Raw genomic sequence first — 8,062 nt, 5'->3', positions numbered from 1 at the left:
CATTGTCAAGGCTAAAAGACAGAGTAAGTGGGAAATATTTATACTGTGGATCGAGAATGACTCAAAAAAACAAGCTTTAATCTAAGAATTTAGCTAACATTTGTATAATGTTATGGGCCAGAGTTTAGAGAACCCCAAAGTGTATCATGGAGTTCACCTGACCCACAATTTTTAATAGATTGTGGTATGGGGAGCACATGGCCCACTCTACAGGTGTGGTACAGCAGAAATGGAAAAGTATTTTTTCAAGCAAAACAATGTTTCTTCTATGAACTCAAGTTAATCTTTTTAAAACATACAGTGAACATCTTAGCAACCATCAATTCAAATACAACCCCCAAAGAATACAACACTAAGTAAGCCTTTAAGCTTTCCTTTCATCATCCATAAGACTTAAGACACTTTTTAGCAGAAGCACATTAGGTTTACATTCACTACTGAGACCATTTATAATTCTGAATTCACCAAATGATCAAGAGATAGTCTTTTGATGGCAGAGAGAACAGCAGTACACCTGCTCTGTCTGGCTCAGCTCCAACACTGAAAACAAAACTAAAACACACCCTGCAGCCTGCTCAAAAACGAAAGTAAAAAGCTGACAGACAGCCCAGCTCCACCCACTCTCTGACATCACTGCAGTGGTAAACACCCATTTCTTAAAGATACTCTCACTACAGATATTTATATACATACCCATTTATAAACATCCATTTCTTAAAGGTACTCTCACATGACACCACTTATCAAAGTTACTCTATTTGTTCCTTTCAAACTCCATGTATGTTTGACCAGGTTCTTTCCATAAATTTCTATACCTTTGTCTGTAGGCTTCAGGCACTTGTTCATATGCAGCCAAGATGGATTTATTAACCTCCTCATATGTCCCAGATATCCTCTGATAGTGATGCAAACACTTCACTAGCTCTATCTTCCAATGATGTTTGAATAAGTAATATCCACTTGTCCTGTGGCCATTTCATTTGTTTAGCTACCTTCTCAAATGAAATGAAAAAGGCTACTACATCCTTCTCATCAAACCTTGGCAATGCTTGGACATATTTAAATAGATCCCCACCAAGCCTTCGACTATGACGCTCTTTCTCACCATCCTCAGACTGTGCGTTTCTCTTTACCTCTGCCAATTTTAACTGACTTTCATGTTTCCTGGCCAGTTTCTGAAGTTCAAAGTCTCTCTCTTTTTCTTTTTCCTCTCTCTCTTTTTCTTTTTCCCTGATCTGTCCCTCCCTTTCTCTCATTTTTGGTCTGCAAGGCTATTCGTTCTTTTTCCCTTTCTTCTCTCTCCTTTTCTTTTTCTCTTATCTTGTACCTCTCTTTCTCGCTCTTTTTGCTCTGCTCGGGCTATTCGTTCTTTTTCCCTCATTTTGTATTCAAGCCACTTTCATTCATTTTCATGTTCAAGCTGCTTGATCTGTAATTGAATTCTTGCCATTTCCAATGATTCTGACTGTGTCTCAGGCAATTTTAAATGCTCATGTACCACCGCAATTTTTGTATTTTGTCTTTTTGTATTTTGTCAGGCAATGTTAACTGCAATGTTGTTGCCAAATCTAAAAACCTTTTTTTTAGTTTCCATTTGTAAGGTACTGCGTGTGACCTTCTCCACCCCCAAAAGCTTATGAGCCTCTGAAAGTGCCGTTGTCCACTAAACACTCCCTATTTAAACTTGAATACAACACCTGAAAAGCAAACACTAATGTGATCACCCGTCACTGTCTTTAAGTTCACTCAGCTTACGAAAGATAGACTTTGATCCCATGAGCCCCCAATTTGTTATGGGCCAGGATTTAGCAAACTCCAGAGTATATCATGGAGTTAACCTGACCTATAACTGTTTATTGTTTTTGGTTACGATGAGCACAAGAGCCTGCCTTTCAGCTGTTATTCAACAGAGTTCTTAGGCGCTTTTAATCCAAAAAACAAGCTTTATTCTGAGAATTTAGTTAACATTTGTATAAACACACACAGTAAATTTTTTTATCAATTACAAACGTAAAGACCCCACACAGCTACAGTAATCTACGTATAACCCTTAATGAGTTCCCCCTTAACTGTTCCAATTCAATAACAAAATCCAAGTAAAACCAGAAACCCCTTTTCAAAGGTGTGGCACAGCACACGGCATTCTTACTGGTATAAGACTCGTTACTGATACTCTTGACCCCCTTCCAAACAGCAGGTTTGAATTCCTTCCAGAAAACAATTATCTCTTTTAAGTTATCAAGCAGTCTGGAAACAGCTTTTAAAATGAAGATAGAGAAACACTTCTTTCAACCTGTGCAGTTCAAAACCAGTCCAAAATCAAAGTGAAAGTAAAACAAACTCACAGAGCCACAGCCCAGCTCCACTCACACAATGACATCACTGAAGCCATGTGATAAGACAAAAACATTTCTTAAAGGGACACTCACATGACAGAACGGGTGGAGGATATGTGTGGACAGTGTACGGGCATGCCCGCAAATCATGTCCACATGTTTTGGGCATGTCCAAAGCTTAGGGGATTCTGGCAAGGATTTGCCGATGTCATGTCCACGGTATTGAAGGTACACGCGGCTCCGAGTTTGGAGGTGGCGATGTTTGGGTGAGTCGGGAGACACGGTAGTCTAGGTGGCAAGAGAGGCTGATGTGTTGGCCTTTGCCTCCCTGGTAGCCCGGAGACGGACCTTATTGGCGTGGAGGGAGTCGGAACCCCCAAAATCAGGGGTATGGGTCAGTGACATGGCCGAGTTTCTCAGGCTTGAGAGGTTCAATGCTAGGGTAAGACCAGAGGTGGCAGCCATTTATTGACTTCTTTGAGGAAAATTAATCTGCAAGACCTGCGGGAAGAAAGGACATTTTGCTGCTTTGTGCCAGGCCCGTCAATTGTTCTAGGGCCCGACCCCGACCACATGCGCCCCCTCATGGAACTCCCCCTTCCCCACTGCCCCAAGGCCCTGAAACGATGCCTGGGGTTTTTGTCCTACTATGCCCAGTGGGTCCCTAACTATGCGGACAAGGCCTGCCCACTCATCCACTCCACAGTTTTCCCCCTGATGGCTGAGGCCCGTCAGGTCTTCAACCGTATCAAGGCTGACATCACCAAGGCCACGATGCACGCGGTCGATGAGACCCTCCCCTTTCAGGTCGAGGGCGATGCATCGGACGTCGCCCTGGCCGCCATCCTCAACCAGGCAGGCAGGTCCATGGCATTCTTTTCCCGCACCCTACATGCCTCCGAAATTCGGCACTCCTCTGTCGAAAAGGAGGCCCAAGCCATCGTAGAAGCTGTGCGGCATTGGAGGCATTACCTGGCCGGCAGGAGATTCACTCTCCTCACTGACCAACGGTCAGTTGCCTTCATGTTCAATAATACACAGTGGGGCAAGATCAAAAATGATAAAACCTTAAGGTGGAGGATTGAGCTCTCCACCTACAATTACGAGATTTTGTATCGTCCCGGGGAAGCTCAACGAGCCCCCCGATGCCCTATCCCGAGGTACATGTGCCAGCGCACAAGTGGACCAACTCCGGGCCCTACACGATGGTCTCCGTCACCCAGGGGTCACCCAGTTCTTTCACTTCATAAAGGCCCGCAACCTGCCCTACTCCATTGCGGAGGTCAGGGCTGTCACCAGAGACTGCCAGGTCTGCGCAGAGTGCAAACCGCACTTCTACCGGCCAGACCGAGCGCACCTGGTGAAGACCACCCGCCCCTTTGAACACCTCAGCATGGACTTCAAAGGGCCCCTCCCCTCCACCGACTGAAACACGTCCTTCCTGAACGTGGTCGATGAATACTCCAGATTCCCCTTCACCATCCCATGCCCCGATATGACATCTGCGACAGTCATCAAACCCTCAATAGCATCTTCACCCTGTTTGGTTTCCCCGCTTACGTCCACAGCGACCGGCAATCCTCCTTTATGAGTGTTGAGCTGCGTCAGTTCCTGCTCAGCAAGGGCATTGCCTCGAGCAGGACAACCAGCTACATCCCCCGGGGAAACGGGCAGGTGGAGCGGGAGAATGGGACGGTCTGGAACGCCGTCCAGCTGGCCCTGCGGTCTAAAAATCTCCCAGTCTCCCGCTGGCAGGAGGTCCTCCCCGACGCGCTCCACTCCATCCGATCGCTACTCTGCACTGCGACTAATGAAACCCCCCATGAACGTCTCCTTGCCTTCCCTAGGAAGTCCACCTCCGGTGTTTCGCTCCCATCATCGCTGGCAGCTCCAGGACCGTTCTCCTCCATAAACATGTGCGGCTCCAGAAGGCGGACCCATTGATCGAAAGGGTACAACTGCTGTATGAGAACCCGCAGTACGCCTACGTGGCGTACCCCGATGGCCATCAAGGCACAGTCTCCCTCAGGGACCTGGCACCAGCTGGATCCCCACCCACGGCCCAACACCACCCGACACCCCCCCATCCAATTGCCCCGGCGCCACCCACCCTCCCCCCAGCGCACCACACTACAGCCCCCGCCCCAGGACGATCCGTCCTCCCACTGGTTCCACCCAGGGATGAAGATGAGGACAACACGCTCCCGGAGTCACCGGCGACCAAGCCGGCGCCTGCATCACCACCGGGACTGTGGCGCTCACAACGGAGGATCAAGGCACCCGATCGGCTAAATTTGTAAATTTTCACCAGACTGTAACCTTCAAATCCTCGCACACCTGTAAATAGTTTTCCACCCCCCCCGCTGGACTCTTTTTTAACAGGTGGTGAATGTGGTAGTCACCACTGTTTGTATAATAGTTGTATTAGAGGTAATACGGTAAGGCTCCTGTACTCCAGGTACGGGGGTAGATCCCTGCCTGCTGGCTCCGCCCAGTAGGCGGAGTATAAATGTGTGTGATCACCGAGCTGCAGCCATTCTGGCAGCAGCTGCAGGAGGCCACACATCTCTGCGTAATAAATCCTCGATTACTCTCTACTCTCGTCTCGTCGTAATTGACAGTGCATCAGAATCCCTCCTGGATGGTCCTTACACAGTCTGCCCCATTCAAACCCCTCTGTGAATCCCAGTTAATATAGAGGAAGTTAAAATCACCCACCACAACAACCCTGTTGTTTTTAGATCTTTCCAAAATCTACCTACATATCTGTTCCTCTATCTCCCACTGACTGTTGGGAGGCCTGTAGTGAAGCCAAACGTTGTGACGACACCCATCCTATTCCTGAGCTCTACCCATATTACCTCACTGCATGTGCCCTCTGAGGTGTCCTCCCTCAGCACAGCTGTGATATTCCCCTTTTTAAAATAAATTTAGAGTACCCAATTATATTTTTTCTGATTAAGGGGCAATTTAGCGTGGCCAATTCACCTAACCTGCAGACCCACGCAGACATGGGGAGAATGTGCAAACTCCACACAGACACTGACCCAGGGCCGGGATTCGAACCCAGGTTCTCAGCGTCGCAGTCCGAGTGCTAACCACTGAGCCACATGCTGCCCTGTGATATTGTCCTTCACCAGGAGTGCAACTTCACCACCCTTTTTACATCCTCCACTATCCCGCCTGAAACATCTAAATCCTGGAATGTTCAGCTGCCAATTCTGGCCCTCTCTCAACTAATGGCGACAGCATCATAGTTCCAAGTACTAATCCAAACTCTTAATTCATCTGCCTTACCTGTTATGTAGTGCAGCATTCTCTTAGTACTGACCATCCTTCAGTGCAGTGCTGCCTCAGTACTGACCCTCTGGCAGTGCAGCACTCCCTCAGTACTGACCCTCTGGCAGTGCAGCACTCCCTCAGTACTGACCCTCTGGCAGTACAGCACTCCCTCAGTACTGACCCTCCGATAATGCAGCACTCCCTCAGTACTGACCCTCTGACAGTACAGCACTCCCTCAGTACTGACCCTCTGACAATGCAGCACTCCCTCAGTACTGACCCTCTGACAATGCAGCACTCCCTCAGTACTGACCCTCCAACAGTTCAGCACTCCCTCAGTACTGACCCTCTGACAGTACAGCACTCCCTCAGTACTGACTCTCAGACAGTGCAGCACTCCCTCAGTACTGACCCTCTGACAGTGCCGCACTCCCTCAGTACTGACCCTCTGACAGTGCAGCACTCCCTCAGTACTGACCCTCCTACAGTGCAGCACTCCCTCAGTACTGACCCTCTGACAGTGCAGCACTCCCTCAGTACTGACCCTCTGACAGTGCAGCACTCCCTCAGTACTGACCCTCTGACAGTGCAGCACTCCCTCAGTACTGACCCTCAGAAGTGCAGCACTCCCTCAGTACTGACCCTCTGACAGTGCAGCACTCCCTCAGTGCTGACCCTCAGACAGTGCAGCACTCCCTCAGTACTGACCCTCAGACAGTGCAGCACTCCCTCAGTACTGGCCCTCTGACAGTGCAGCACTCCCTCAGTCCTGACCCTCTGACAGTGCAGCACACCCTCAGTACTGACCCTCCGACAGTGCAGCGCTCCCTCAGTACTGACCCTCTGACAGTGCAGCGCTCCCTCAGTACTGACCCTCTGACAGTGCAGCTCTCCCTCAGCACTGACCCTCTGACAGTGCAGCACTCCCTCAGTACTGACCCTCTGACAGTGCAGCGCTCCCTCAGTACTGACCCTCTGACAGTGCAGCTCTCCCTCAGCACTGACCCTCTGACAGTGCAGCTCTCCCTCAGCACTGACCCTCTGACAGTGCAGCTCTCCCTCAGCACTGACCCTCTGACAGTGCAGCACTCCCTCAGTACTGACCCTCTGACAGTACAGCACTCCCTCAGCACTGACCCTCTGACAGTGCAGCACGCCCTCCGTACTGACCCTCTGACAGTGCAGCTCTCCCTCAGCACTGACCCTCTGACAGTGCAGCTCTCCCTCAGTACTGACCCTCTGACAGTACAGCACTCCCTCAGCACTGACCCTCTGACAGTGCAGCACGCCCTCCGTACTGACCCTCTGACAGTGCAGCACTCCCTCAGTACTGACCCTCTGACAGTGCAGCACTCTCTCAGTACTGACCCTCTGACAATGCAGCACTCCCTCAGCACTGACCCCCTGACAGTGCAGCACTCTCTCAGTACTGACCCTCTGACAGTGCAGCACTCCCTCAGCACTGACCCTCTGACAGTGCAGCACTCCCTCAGCACTGACCCTCTGACAGTGCAGCACTCTCTCAGTACAGAAGGAGGCCATTCAGCTCCATGTGCTCACTCTTTGAAATGGAGGCGAGTAAATCCATTGGCGAGGTACAGGAAGAGCAGCTACCAATTAAGTGTGATGGGTGGCATCTCTCTGTATTGTATTTTTCTGATTCCTAATGTTTTGGCACTCTGATATTAACTTCAGAGGTTCAGCCCTTTTATCAGCTAAAATATCCCCCTGCAATTATCATTTCAATAATCAAGATCCCTTCGAAATAATTCCCTTACATCTCCGAGTATGATTTAACACTTTACATAACAGGCTAAGCTATTAAGATATGTTCATTCACAGGTAGAATTATTCGGAGTCAATTGTTTATAGGTGACATCCTGGATGGAATTCAGCAAGCTGTAGAACAATATTATCATTCAAATGTGTAGCCTTCATCCAACTCAGTACTGAAGACAAAAAAAGTGTGGCAGAAATGTAATTCCAGTAGGATGTGCTTTTGCTCAGGCGGGTTCAGTTACTGTTGTGTTCTCCTGTAATACTTGTTCCACATTGTTCATTTACACCTGAAGGTGGCGCAGATGATTGGATGAATAAAACAATTTTCCACAATTCCAGTCACATTAAATTAAAATGGTAATTATGGGTTAATGGGCAACATCTCAACTGTTACCTATTGATATGGCTTGACATTAGCTGTACCTCTCTGGTTAGCAGTCGGGCCTCTCAATAAGAAGGTTGGGGGACAAAGTCACAATCCTGAGACTTGAAAATCATTCAGCCAACTGACACTCCCATTGCCAGAAATTAGGGAGTGCAGCACTGTCAGAAGGTCAGTACTGAGGGAGTGCTGCATTGTCAGAGAGTCAGTATTGAGGGAGTGCTGCACTGTCAGAAGGTCAGTACTGAGGGAGTGCTGCATTGTCAGAGGGTCAGTATTGAGG

The sequence above is a fragment of the Scyliorhinus torazame genome, chromosome 12, assembly GCF_047496885.1.
Source record: "Scyliorhinus torazame isolate Kashiwa2021f chromosome 12, sScyTor2.1, whole genome shotgun sequence".
In the NCBI taxonomy this organism is placed as follows: domain Eukaryota; kingdom Metazoa; phylum Chordata; class Chondrichthyes; order Carcharhiniformes; family Scyliorhinidae; genus Scyliorhinus; species Scyliorhinus torazame.
This window is presented reverse-complemented; position numbering follows the sequence as displayed.